The sequence below is a fragment of the Vicia villosa genome, linkage group LG5 (genome assembly GCF_029867415.1).
Source record: "Vicia villosa cultivar HV-30 ecotype Madison, WI linkage group LG5, Vvil1.0, whole genome shotgun sequence".
Lineage (NCBI taxonomy): Eukaryota > Viridiplantae > Streptophyta > Magnoliopsida > Fabales > Fabaceae > Vicia > Vicia villosa.
Genome location: NC_081184.1, coordinates 31,019,889 through 31,032,289, shown reverse-complemented (window position 1 = coordinate 31,032,289; position 12,401 = coordinate 31,019,889). Strand labels below are relative to the sequence as shown.

Genomic DNA, 12,401 nt, shown 5'->3' with positions numbered 1-12,401 from the left:
TTCATCCAAATACCATTCATTCTTCAAGTGTTCAAAACTCAAAATTCATTACATCATTTCCTATATCCATTCTTTACAAGATTCACTATAAAAAGACCAAACTTCTAGAATTAATTAAGTGGCAATTGCTGATCTTCAAGCTTCCATATCTCCACATTGCATCATATGCCGACCTCGCTCCCGTAATTCTGCTTCAGATGCGAACCTACAAAAATCCAATGACCCAACAGTTCACACACCTACATTACACGTTCAAAATATCAAAATCAATTCATCATAACAGCAATACAATATCTATACTAACAGCAGCCCTACTTCAATTCAAACCATTTACAGTTCATACCAAACACATTCAGCCCTTGCATAAACCATGAGAAACTAGTTCCAACCATGAAAAAACCTCACAGCCACATAACAGTTCACTCCATAACATTTAACAAACTCTTTCAACTAATTCCTGTCATGTAACTAACTTCAAACCTCAGCTTATTCTATAGCTAACACTTAACAGTTTTAAGTAACAAACTTTTCCTAGCACCTAACCAACCTAACTGTCATAACAGAAATAACAAACTCCATAACAGAAACTCATAACCCTAACTGCTTCTAACCAATCCTATAACAACATCTAACTGACTATAACCAACCCTAACAACCTCATAACAGAATCAGTTATTGATCTCTAACAGAACTAACTGAATTATAACAGAAATATCAATGGAGAACTAACCTTAGATACCTCTATATAAGATCACCTTCTTCATTCTTCAAAGGTCCACGCCATTTCTCCTCCATTTTTCCTTCACCTTCACTCTCTCTGAATCAATTCCTTCAACCACCCTGCTTCTTCATCAACCACTCTCCCTTCACCACTCCATCAATCTCATGATCATCTTCTTCATTCTTCAAAACCTTCATAATCAATCAACCTTCATCTTCACCTAGATTCATCACCTTCAATCCGCCATAGATTCTGCAAATCTTCATCACCATCCTCACTCCACGAATCACCTTCACCTTCTTCACTTTCTCAGCAAATCACCATCATCTTCAATTCTTCATTCTGCAACACATACCTTCACTCTTCACATTGCAACCTTGAACCTCTTCAACTCATCTCAGCATCATCTTCAGCTTCCCCCTGCAACAACATCGACACACCATCAATAATCATCATCATTACAACAACAACATTCATCATCAACAGGAATTGGAAACGAAAAGAGGAGAAGAACCGAACAGAAAGAAAACTCGTCTCTAACCAGAGGATAAGAGCAACGATGAGATCGAAGGAGATGTGCGAATGGAGATAGCGAAGCTTGAATCACGGTGCGAGTTTGAGATCGAGACGGAAGAGATTGTATCGTAAGCCTGAGTTCGGAGAGAAGAACGAAGTGAGTAAGCTTTTGCTGAATCAGAAGTCTTTATCAGAGAGGCAAAACTCCGACGCCGTCCCCATTCCGCCGTCGCGACCTCGTGAAGAAGAGAGCGTCCTCAGGTACACGATTCGGCGCCCCCTTTTCTAACCCTAATCCTCTTCTTCTTTGTTATTTTTATTAATTTTATTTAATCTTTTTTTTTATCAAAAATAAGATGACAACTCTTGGATCAATACTGGGCCTTATTTTAAGTTCGCACCCCCATAGTGGCCCGTCACACATCTTTTTTGGTGTGCTAAGTAAAAATCTGATCACAACAAACCTTGGGCCTGCTATGCTATTCACACCCCCTTGGCCCATGCTCTTTTTTGGCTATAAAAAAATCTGAAACAAAAAAAACTCCTTTGGGCCAATACTGCACTGGGCCTGCGCTGGTTACTCACTGTGCACCCTTAATCTCACTTTAACACCCCCTCTGACTTAGCATTTGTCTTTTTAGATTTAATAGTTTCACTTGATTTTTCCTACTAATTTCTAAGTTCTAAAACAATAAAAACTATCAAATCTGTTAGAATTTTAGGCATTTTTTGACATAAAAAATATTAGTTTTTAGGCTATTTGTTTTTTAGTCTTTTTACTTGATTTGTAATTCAATTCCTCTCATAAAAAATCAACATAAAAAATAATAGTATCTTTAGTCCATTTTTTTGTACTATGTTTTTGACTTGCTACTTCATGCTTGTGTATAACTTTGTACCATTGTATCATTCTTCGTTTTCGCTTCTAATGCGACTTTAATTTGCATGCCTCTTTAATCCTAACCTTAGGTAGAAACCATGATAACATTAGGTAAAAATTCCCTTCATATTAGGCTAGTTTGCTTAGGCTAGTTTCTTTTCCTTTTCAACCTTAAAACATCTAACAAATACTTGAATAAAATCCCCTTTAAAAAATACAAAGAAAATACTTAAAACACTAATAATCAAAATGAAAATTCTTAAAAAGGGAACGGAAGCTTGAACGTCCCTTGCTTTAGGGAACGTTCGAGTGCTTGGATCTCCCTTGCTTTAGGGTTCCATTCAGGCGTAAGTTCCCAACTTCTAAAAAACACAAACCAAAGAGCAACTCGAGTTTCCCTTGCTTTAGGGTTCCACTCGAAACGTTCAAAATCTCTTCTTCATCTCGCCTCCGAGGCATTCTTTAATCGGACACGTTATTTCCGCTCCATTCCCAGCTTAAGACTCCAGAGGCCGAGCAGCGGAGTGCGAATGTAACTTCGTCCACTAAAAAACACAAAAACAAACAAAAACTAAAGAGCCGAACTACGGCGCTCTGATTCCTGAAAAGGATACGTAGGCATTAGGTCGCGGGGCCTAAGCGAGCACAACTATTTAAAAACCTTATTTTCCCCGTGTTTCTTTTATTTCTTTTGCATGCGTTCCCTTGGTAATTAAGCTTTAGATTTATACACCCTTAGAATAGAACAAACATAAGTGGATCCTGTGGAGTACCACAGACGTGAGGGGTGCTAATACCTTCCCCTTGCGTAACCGACTTCTTACCCGATCTCTGGTCGCAAGACCTTTTCTTATCCTTTCTTTATTCCAGGTTTTCTGATATTCCTTTCCTTCTTTGGGATAAATATATTGGTGGCGACTCTGTTCATTATTCGCGAGCGTGCGACAGCTGGCGACTCTGCTGGGGATGTTGCTAGACCTATTGCGGGTCCATTCTTAGCGAGTCGATCCTAGCCTGCGTTTGTTTGTTTATTTACTGGGTGTTTACTTGTTTTATGTCTATACCTTGTATATATGTTTGCATGCTTATTCTTTGCCTGCATATCATGTTTATTTCTGTTTGCACATCATGCATATGGATTATATTTTGTGTTCCCTGGGGTCTTCTGTTCTGTTTTGCAGGTGGGGGGTTTGTGTGAGGTAAAAGGCCCACTACCCAGGCCAGTGACACATAGGATTAGCGTGGATGCTCATGTTGACTCCCGTGGCCCTTGCTACGATCGAGTTCAACATGGGGTACCACAACTGGGCGAGGTTCTTTCATGGAACACTGTGTCTGGCACCCTTGCTGCCTCAAACACTTTGTACCCCATGGGAACTGTAGACCCTAGTGACCATTAGGGACCACTTGTCCGTGTCTAGACTACATACCCGTGAGATTGGGGTGGGACAGGAAACTTGACCTCCATCATACCCGGATTTCTGCTATTCAATAAAAGACGTCGAACCTTTGATCCTGGGACATTTGACTTATACAGAAGTTCTACATCAGTTATCTATCAGAATCAACATCGAACCTCTGAATCTGGAAGGTTCGACCTTATTTGACTTATGCAAAGGTTATCTATCAGAATCAACGTCGAACCTCTGAATCTGGAGGGTTCGACCATCTTTGACTTATGCACAAGCTGTTTATCCATAAAGCAACGTCGAACCTCTGAATCTGGAGGGTTCGACCATATCTTATTGACCATGAGAAGCTGTTATCCAAGAGGACTTGATCCTTGATCCTGATTTATGATACACTTGCATCTTCATTATCATTTTTTGCATTCATGCATGTGCGTCCATGGTTACCAAGACTTTTACCATCTTCCTCTCCATCAGATCAGACAAGACGATTCCTCGACGCCAATATCTGACAAGAGCTCACCAACAAAGAATCATGGGGAATTACAAATAAGATCAAGCTACCATCAGAAGACCCCATGCCCCCTAAAGGGGGCACCTTCCACCAGTGGACCGTAAAGACTTTGTGTTTGTCAGAGAACATCTCATTTGCATCAGAATAAGGCCAATCTTGCCATTGTTTAGACTTCTCAAGTATTTTCAATTGTATTACTTTTGTTGTTATCAAGTACTTCTCAATGTAAGAAACTCATTCTGTTCGAATAAATAAAAATAATGCAATATACATGTTTTTCTCAAATCATTTCATCTTTGTCATTACGTTCATTGATACTTCACTCATTTGTCTTAAGCAACTAAAAAAGGAGAATGATGAAAATCAAAAACACATGAACTACTAATTGTATGCTTTTGGAACAAAGATCCTGCTGACGATGTACAGGCATTGTTTCAATTCCTAAACACTGGAGTTATAAGGGAGTGAAACCTTCGTCAACCCCTTTGAGCCTAAGGAGTAGTAGTTTCTTTTCAAAAAATACAAAACCCTCAATATTAACCAGGGGCAGGGTAGTCTTCAGTTAGTGCGATCGAGCGCTCAACTTTCAGGTATTCCATCAGAGGATCAATCATATTCCGTCTCTCACAACAAAAGAAGAAGAGCACAATCCACAATGGATGTCTCCCATTCACTAAGAAGAAGGCAGTCACAACCTTTTCATCAAGTCAATCACAAAGGCCATACAACTTGTTCCCGAACGAGACAAAAAGAATAAAAAGAAAGCTATGAAAAAAAGAAGAAGCAATAGCCCGCTAAGTCAAAAAGAAAAGCTTTGAAGCAAATGACTTAGGCAAAATTGGGGCATATCCCGCTGGACAACAAAAATCAAAGTCAAAAGAAACTTTCTGTCCAGGCAAAAGTTAGGGAAAGCAAAAGACAAAGCAAGAAAAAAATCCTCCACGGGACAAGTTGTTGTGACCATCAACAAAAGAACCAAAGGGTGACTGCCACCTCCATCAAAGCTATAAAGGATCCTCATCCATCGCAATCCTTCCTGAAAGGCGAATGCTCGTGTCGAACTAGCTGAACGTAGGACTGGAGAACATCACGAAGAAGGGGTGGGTTAAGTAGAACTTGAGCCTTTATCCTTTGTTTCTTAAACCGTGAACCCGGCCACGTTACAACCCTCAAAAGTCCTAATTGAAGCAGGGTTCGTTCCGAAAGCATACAAATTGTAAAATCATGTCAAACTGACTCCTAATGTTGCTGTGTCACTTGTGTTAGTATCAGTACAACATTGTGACAAATAAAACTTTTTCTTTGAGATTAACATGTGCATTGCATTCTCATTATCTCTTTCAAAACAGAATTGTTTCTAACATGAAAGCAAGTACTTGATACCAAGGAAAGTTCAACATCGAAATTCCATCGAGTAATCTTACAAAGGTAGAGGTTGGTCATCCGCAAAGCAAATCTCTGAAGAATCCATTAAGTGAAAGAGTTCCTTTCAATCTGGGGCATTCATCCCATGATCTACACTGGGGCAGACCATTGCACATCTCCATGATTCAAGCATATCAAATTTCTATCTCAAGAGATCTTACAAGCTGGGGCAAGCTAGTAGCAATTCATTTCTTCATCTCCAAGCAAGTGTCAGATATTGAGACAAGTGTCAAGGAGTCAAGTCAAACACCTCACCTTCACAAGTTTTATCCTTCAAGCAACAACCTTTCCGCAAGGGCATCCTCCATCCAGTCCTGGTATCTTGGAGACAATCATTGCATTCATAATCATACAATCATCATGCATATCATTGCATTCTCATTATCATTTCACCCACATGATCCGATCATCAACAAACCAGGGGTATCCACCCCACCTTGATTCTCAAGCAGAGTGTCAGAGCTCCACCTATTCCACATCCAAAGCAGAAACCCTGATCAAATCAATCAATACATTGCATATAGAATCCATAGCATTGCCTCTTCAAAAATGCACAAATAAATCAAACATTTGCATATGAAGCATAAGCCAAGTTACTCATCAGGTGAGATCCCTACAAGCAATCAATCGATATTCCACTAGATCACTCAGAGTTACCGTTGTGGTGTCATCTCCCAAAGCCAATCATGGTCATTTTTCTTCAACCCAGAGTTGATGTTTTTGAGTTCAACCCAGAGTTGACTTTCCCTCCATCTTTTAACCCCGAGTTAATTATCTCTTCCCACTCAACCCAGAGTTGACGGTTATCCCTTTTTCAACCCAGAGTTGATGTTTTAGTGTTCAACCTAGAGTTGATTTTCCTTTCATCTTTTAACCCCGAGTTAATTATATTTTTCCACTCAACCCAGAGTTGACGGTCATCATTTTTCTTCTCCCTCTCACCCAGAGTTGACGGACACCTTTTATTCAATCCAGAATTGATTTTCTTTTCCCCACTCAATCCAGAGTTGACGGTTATCTTTTCTCCTTACCACTCAACCCAGAGTTGACGGTTATCTCTTCTCTTTCCCACTCAACCCAGAGTTGACGGTTATCCTTTATTCAATCCAAAATTGATTTCAGTTTTCCCTCTCACCCAGAGTTGACGGATACTTCTTATTGATTTCCCTTTCCCACTCAACCCAGAGTTGACGGTTACCTTTTTATTCAACCCAGAGTTGACGGTTATCTTCTCTTTTCTCACTCAACCCAGAGTTGAAAGTTATCTTTTCCCTTTTCCCATTCAACCCAGGGTTGACGGTCATCTTTTGTCTTTACCCACTCAACCCAGAGTTGACGGATATTCCTAATTGTTCATCTTTTTCAACCCAGAGTTGATTTACCTTCTCTCAACCCAGAGTTGATGTCTACCTCTTGTTTTCAACCCAAAGTTGATATTCTTACTTTCTTTCTCAACCCAGAGTTGATGCCTATATCTCGTCCCACTAATACTGATTTCTCTTTCCGTTCTCAACCCAGAGTTGATGTTTACCTCTTATTCGACCCCGAGTTGACCTCCCCTTTATTCCTCGACCCAGAGTCGACCCACTATTCTTCTTCAACCCAAAGTTGAGTTCTATTTCATTTCTAACCCAGAGTTAATTTGTTCAATTCAGAGTTGATACAATCTTCCCCAGTGGATTTGACACCATTTCTTCCCAGTGGATCACATCTCTCGTCAGGCAAATTTTCAGGTTCCCTTGATATTTAATCTTCTTCTACCTTGAATGTTCGAAAGGCTAGCGCCAATCTCACCCTCAGGTTTAAGATGATTAAATAGGGGCAGCTGTTGCACCTCAAAATTTGCCCATCTAATTCCATTTCTAATTGGCTTATGTTTCCCCATTTCATTTGTATTATCATCCCATCAGGTCATAAATAAAATCATGCATTTATCAATAACCTGGAAATGAGAGCAAGGATCATGGATGTAAAGATTCATTTGTGGCTCTTTGTAAATACTCACATACTTGTGGTTATTATTTGAACAAGATATATTGTGATATTCTCTGACTGTATCGTGCACCAATTCAAGGGGTTCCTAATGCTGATTGAGATACAAGAAATAACTCATGGTTTGTGCAATAAGGGCGATGATGAGCTTGTTTATCTTGTGACATATCAAGTTAAGGCCTTATGCATATTAAGGTTTCTTCAAGTACTAATTATTATAAATTTAATCAGGAGCGCTCAATTTGGATCTAATTGTTTTGGAACTATGAAAAATATACAAGTTTGATTCTAAGGTCTTCATTCAAGATTAATACAAATGGCATTTGTGACTCAAGAAAGAATATTCTCACTCTTTACAAATCATAAAAGGATTACAATACCAATCAGATCCTGTTACATCTAGAAGAAAAAAGGGCCATTACAATTATACTTCATACACACAAGAAAAATCCATTTGGTTTATTACAAAGTGTTCATTACGATTTACAACCAAATATGTTTCACCAAAATTCATCCAAATACCATTCATTCTTCAAGTGTTCAAAACTCAAAATTCATTACATCATTTCCTATATCCATTCTTTACAAGATTCACTATAAAAAGACCAAACTTCTAGAATTAATTAAGTGGCAATTGCTGATCTTCAAGCTTCCATATCTCCACATTGCATCATATGCCGACCTCGCTCCCGTAATTCTGCTTCAGATGCGAACCTACAAAAATCCAATGACCCAACAGTTCACACACCTACATTACACGTTCAAAATATCAAAATCAATTCATCATAACAGCAATACAATATCTATACTAACAGCAGCCCTACTTCAATTCAAACCATTTACAGTTCATACCAAACACATTCAGCCCTTGCATAAACCATGAGAAACTAGTTCCAACCATGACAAAACCTCACAGCCACATAACAGTTCACTCCATAACATTTAACAAACTCTTTCAACTAATTCCTGTCATGTAACTAACTTCAAACCTCAGCTTATTCTATAGCTAACACTTAACAGTTTTAAGTAACAAACTTTTCCTAGCACCTAACCAACCTAACTGTCATAACAGAAATAACAAACTCCATAACAGAAACTCATAACCCTAACTGCTTCTAACCAATCCTATAACAACATCTAACTGACTATAACCAACCCTAACAACCTCATAACAGAATCAGTTATTGATCTCTAACAGAACTAACTGAATTATAACAGAAATATCAATGGAGAACTAACCTTAGATACCTCTATATAAGATCACCTTCTTCATTCTTCAAAGGTCCACGCCATTTCTCCTCCATTTTTCCTTCAACTTCACTCTCTCTGAATCAATTCCTTCAACCACCCTGCTTCTTCATCAACCACTCTCCCTTCACCACTCCATCAATCTCATGATCATCTTCTTCATTCTTCAAAACCTTCATAATCAATCAACCTTCATCTTCACCTAGATTCATCACCTTCAATCCGCCATAGATTCTGCAAATCTTCATCACCATCCTCACTCCACGAATCACCTTCACCTTCTTCACTTTCTCAGCAAATCACCATCATCTTCAATTCTTCATTCTGCAACACATACCTTCACTCTTCACATTGCAACCTTGAACCTCTTCAACTCATCTCAGCATCATCTTCAGCTTCCCCCTGCAACAACATCGACACACCATCAATAATCATCATCATTACAACAACAACATTCATCATCAACAGGAATTGGAAACGAAAAGAGGAGAAGAACCGAACAGAAAGAAAACTCGTCTCTAACCAGAGGATAAGAGCAACGATGAGATCGAAGGAGATGTGCGAATGGAGATAGCGAAGCTTGAATCACGGTGCGAGTTTGAGATCGAGACGGAAGAGATTGTATCGTAAGCCTGAGTTCGGAGAGAAGAACGAAGTGAGTAAGCTTTTGCTGAATCAGAAGTCTTTATCAGAGAGGCAAAACTCCGACGCCGTCCCCATTCCGCCGTCGCGACCTCGTGAAGAAGAGAGCGTCCTCAGGTACACGATTCGGCGCCCCCTTTTCTAACCCTAATCCTCTTCTTCTTTGTTATTTTTATTAATTTTATTTAATCTTTTTTTTTTATCAAAAATAAGATGACAACTCTTGGATCAATATTGGGCTGTATTTTAAGTTCGCACCCCCATAGTGGCCCGTCACACATCTTTTTTGGTGTGCTAAGTAAAAATCTGATCACAACAAACCTTGGGCCTGCTATGCTATTCACACCCCCTTGGCCCATGCTCTTTTTTGGCTATAAAAAAATCTGAAACAAAAAAAACTCCTTTGGGCCAATACTGCACTGGGCCTGCGCTGGTTACTCACTGTGCACCCTTAATCTCACTTTAACACCCCCTCTGACTTAGCATTTGTCTTTTTAGATTTAATAGTTTCACTTGATTTTTCCTACTAATTTCTAAGTTCTAAAACAATAAAAACTATCAAATCTGTTAGAATTTTAGGCATTTTTTGACATAAAAAATATTAGTTTTTAGGCTATTTGTTTTTTAGTCTTTTTACTTGATTTGTAATTCAATTCCTCTCATAAAAAATCAACATAAAAAATAATAGTATCTTTAGTCCATTTTTTTGTACTATGTTTTTGACTTGCTACTTCATGCTTGTGTATAACTTTGTACCATTGTATCATTCTTCGTTTTCGCTTCTAATGCGACTTTAATTTGCATGCCTCTTTAATCCTAACCTTAGGTAGAAACCATGATAACATTAGGTAAAAATTCCCTTCATATTAGGCTAGTTTGCTTAGGCTAGTTTCTTTTCCTTTTCAACCTTAAAACATCTAACAAATACTTGAATAAAATCCCCTTTAAAAAATACAAAGAAAATACTTAAAACACTAATAATCAAAATGAAAATTCTTAAAAAGGGAACGGAAGCTTGAACGTCCCTTGCTTTAGGGAACGTTCGAGTGCTTGGATCTCCCTTGCTTTAGGGTTCCATTCAGGCGTAAGTTCCCAACTTCTAAAAAACACAAACCAAAGAGCAACTCGAGTTTCCCTTGCTTTAGGGTTCCACTCGAAACGTTCAAAATCTCTTCTTCATCTCGCCTCCGAGGCATTCTTTAATCGGACACGTTATTTCCGCTCCATTCCCAGCTTAAGACTCCAGAGGCCGAGCAGCGGAGTGCGAATGTAACTTCGTCCACTAAAAAACACAAAAACAAACAAAAACTAAAGAGCCGAACTACGGCGCTCTGATTCCTGAAAAGGATACGTAGGCATTAGGTCGCGGGGCCTAAGCGAGCACAACTATTTAAAAACCTTATTTTCCCCGTGTTTCTTTTATTTCTTTTGCATGCGTTCCCTTGGTAATTAAGCTTTAGATTTATACACCCTTAGAATAGAACAAACATAAGTGGATCCTGTGGAGTACCACAGACGTGAGGGGTGCTAATACCTTCCCCTTGCGTAACCGACTTCTTACCCGATCTCTGGTCGCAAGACCTTTTCTTATCCTTTCTTTATTCCAGGTTTTCTGATATTCCTTTCCTTCTTTGGGATAAATATATTGGTGGCGACTCTGTTCATTATTCGCGAGCGTGCGACACATGCGTGGGACGAGTGGGTACGCGCACTGCATGGTAATCTGAAGTTGAACTTCAAATCTTCGTGCTTGGCGTTTTGGCTTTCCAAGTAAGTAAACCTTGAATTGTAGCACTCTCAGGTTTTAGCATCCTGAGTAGTGTGATTCGAAGGATTTGAGGAACGACGAGCCTATTGGAAGCCTGTTCAGACACTTGTCGGTTGTGACTTTAGGATACGCGTGGAGATCATTATACGCCACTGAGGTAGATTACCTAGATACATGGCCTCGAAGTTGGACCACCATGTTGGTACTACCAGACGAGTATAATTCCACAGTATCACTACCGTGCACAAGATGCGTGAGTCATCATTTTTCCGACATGTGTGGGACAAAGGTGATCTGAAGCTCAAGGTAGAATTCTGATTTGGCACTCGTGAGACACAGATCCAGACTCTCATAAGGTATGTGGGATGAGGATCCATACGTCACGCTCGATAGTAGAGGAATAACTAGACAGGCGATGGTGTGATGGATCAAGATCCAATATTATACTTATGGAGACTCTGGGTGATCGTGATCGCATGAGTTAGTATCCGATTGTACCTTGGGGATGTTCTCGTTTCATGAAGTGTTAATCTTGGTAAAGCATGGACATTTTGGTTTGAGAACTGCTAAGGAGTTTATAAGAGAGATGTTCGAAGTGCAATTTCTTGCATTGTGGCTACACTCTGACTGTTAGAAGCACTGCAGTGAAGGATGCAGCCGTTGAGGAAGTCAGTTCAGTGTCTGATTCAGAGGTGGAACATACGTTAGATGACTGTATGAATGGAGTGTGGCTATGGGAGGATAGTTATATCAGTAAGTCGCACGAGTTATCAGAGGTGATACTACGTTAAGAGAATGAGGGTGTTTGGTTGAGTAAAAGTTCTGTAGAACTGCTAGAGTTATCATGAGCTGCAGTACGTCGTGAAGGGTTCGATATACCGGTTGAGCAACAAAGATTTGTTGGAATGAAAGACATAGCAGATGTACGCTGTAGAAATCAGTGACAAGGACGAACCTCTAAGCCAGTGAATTTTTGGGTTTCAATGTCCTAAGATAGAAACTGTGAATACAAGATTACACTCAAAGATGTTTTTGATTCATGGCAAACTCAAATAAGCATTCAAACAACAAGACGGAAGCAGAAAACAGCAAGCATTGATCTCTCATAGGTCAACCCATTATGTTTATATGTTTATAGGTTGCCTCAACACAAGCAAAACAAGAAGAATGCAGAAAAACAGCAGTTAGGTCGACCTACCATCAACCCAGGTCGACCTAAAATGGAGAAAAACTCATATGTCCCTGCTAGGTCGACTCACACATCATTTAGGTCGACCTAAATTGAT

The 12,401-nt window shown here is 39.4% G+C and overlaps 1 long non-coding RNA gene across 1 annotated transcript; it reads right to left on the bottom strand.

Annotated features, from left to right (window-relative positions):
* Positions 1–768: 768 nt before the first annotated feature.
* Positions 769–9,494, bottom strand: LOC131606462 (uncharacterized). Its single transcript, XR_009284841.1, has 3 exons — positions 9,229–9,494; positions 8,823–9,107; positions 769–929 (listed from the first exon to the last, which is right to left on the bottom strand). It is a non-coding gene; the product is annotated as an uncharacterized LOC131606462 (long non-coding RNA).
* Positions 9,495–12,401: the final 2,907 nt, after the last annotated feature.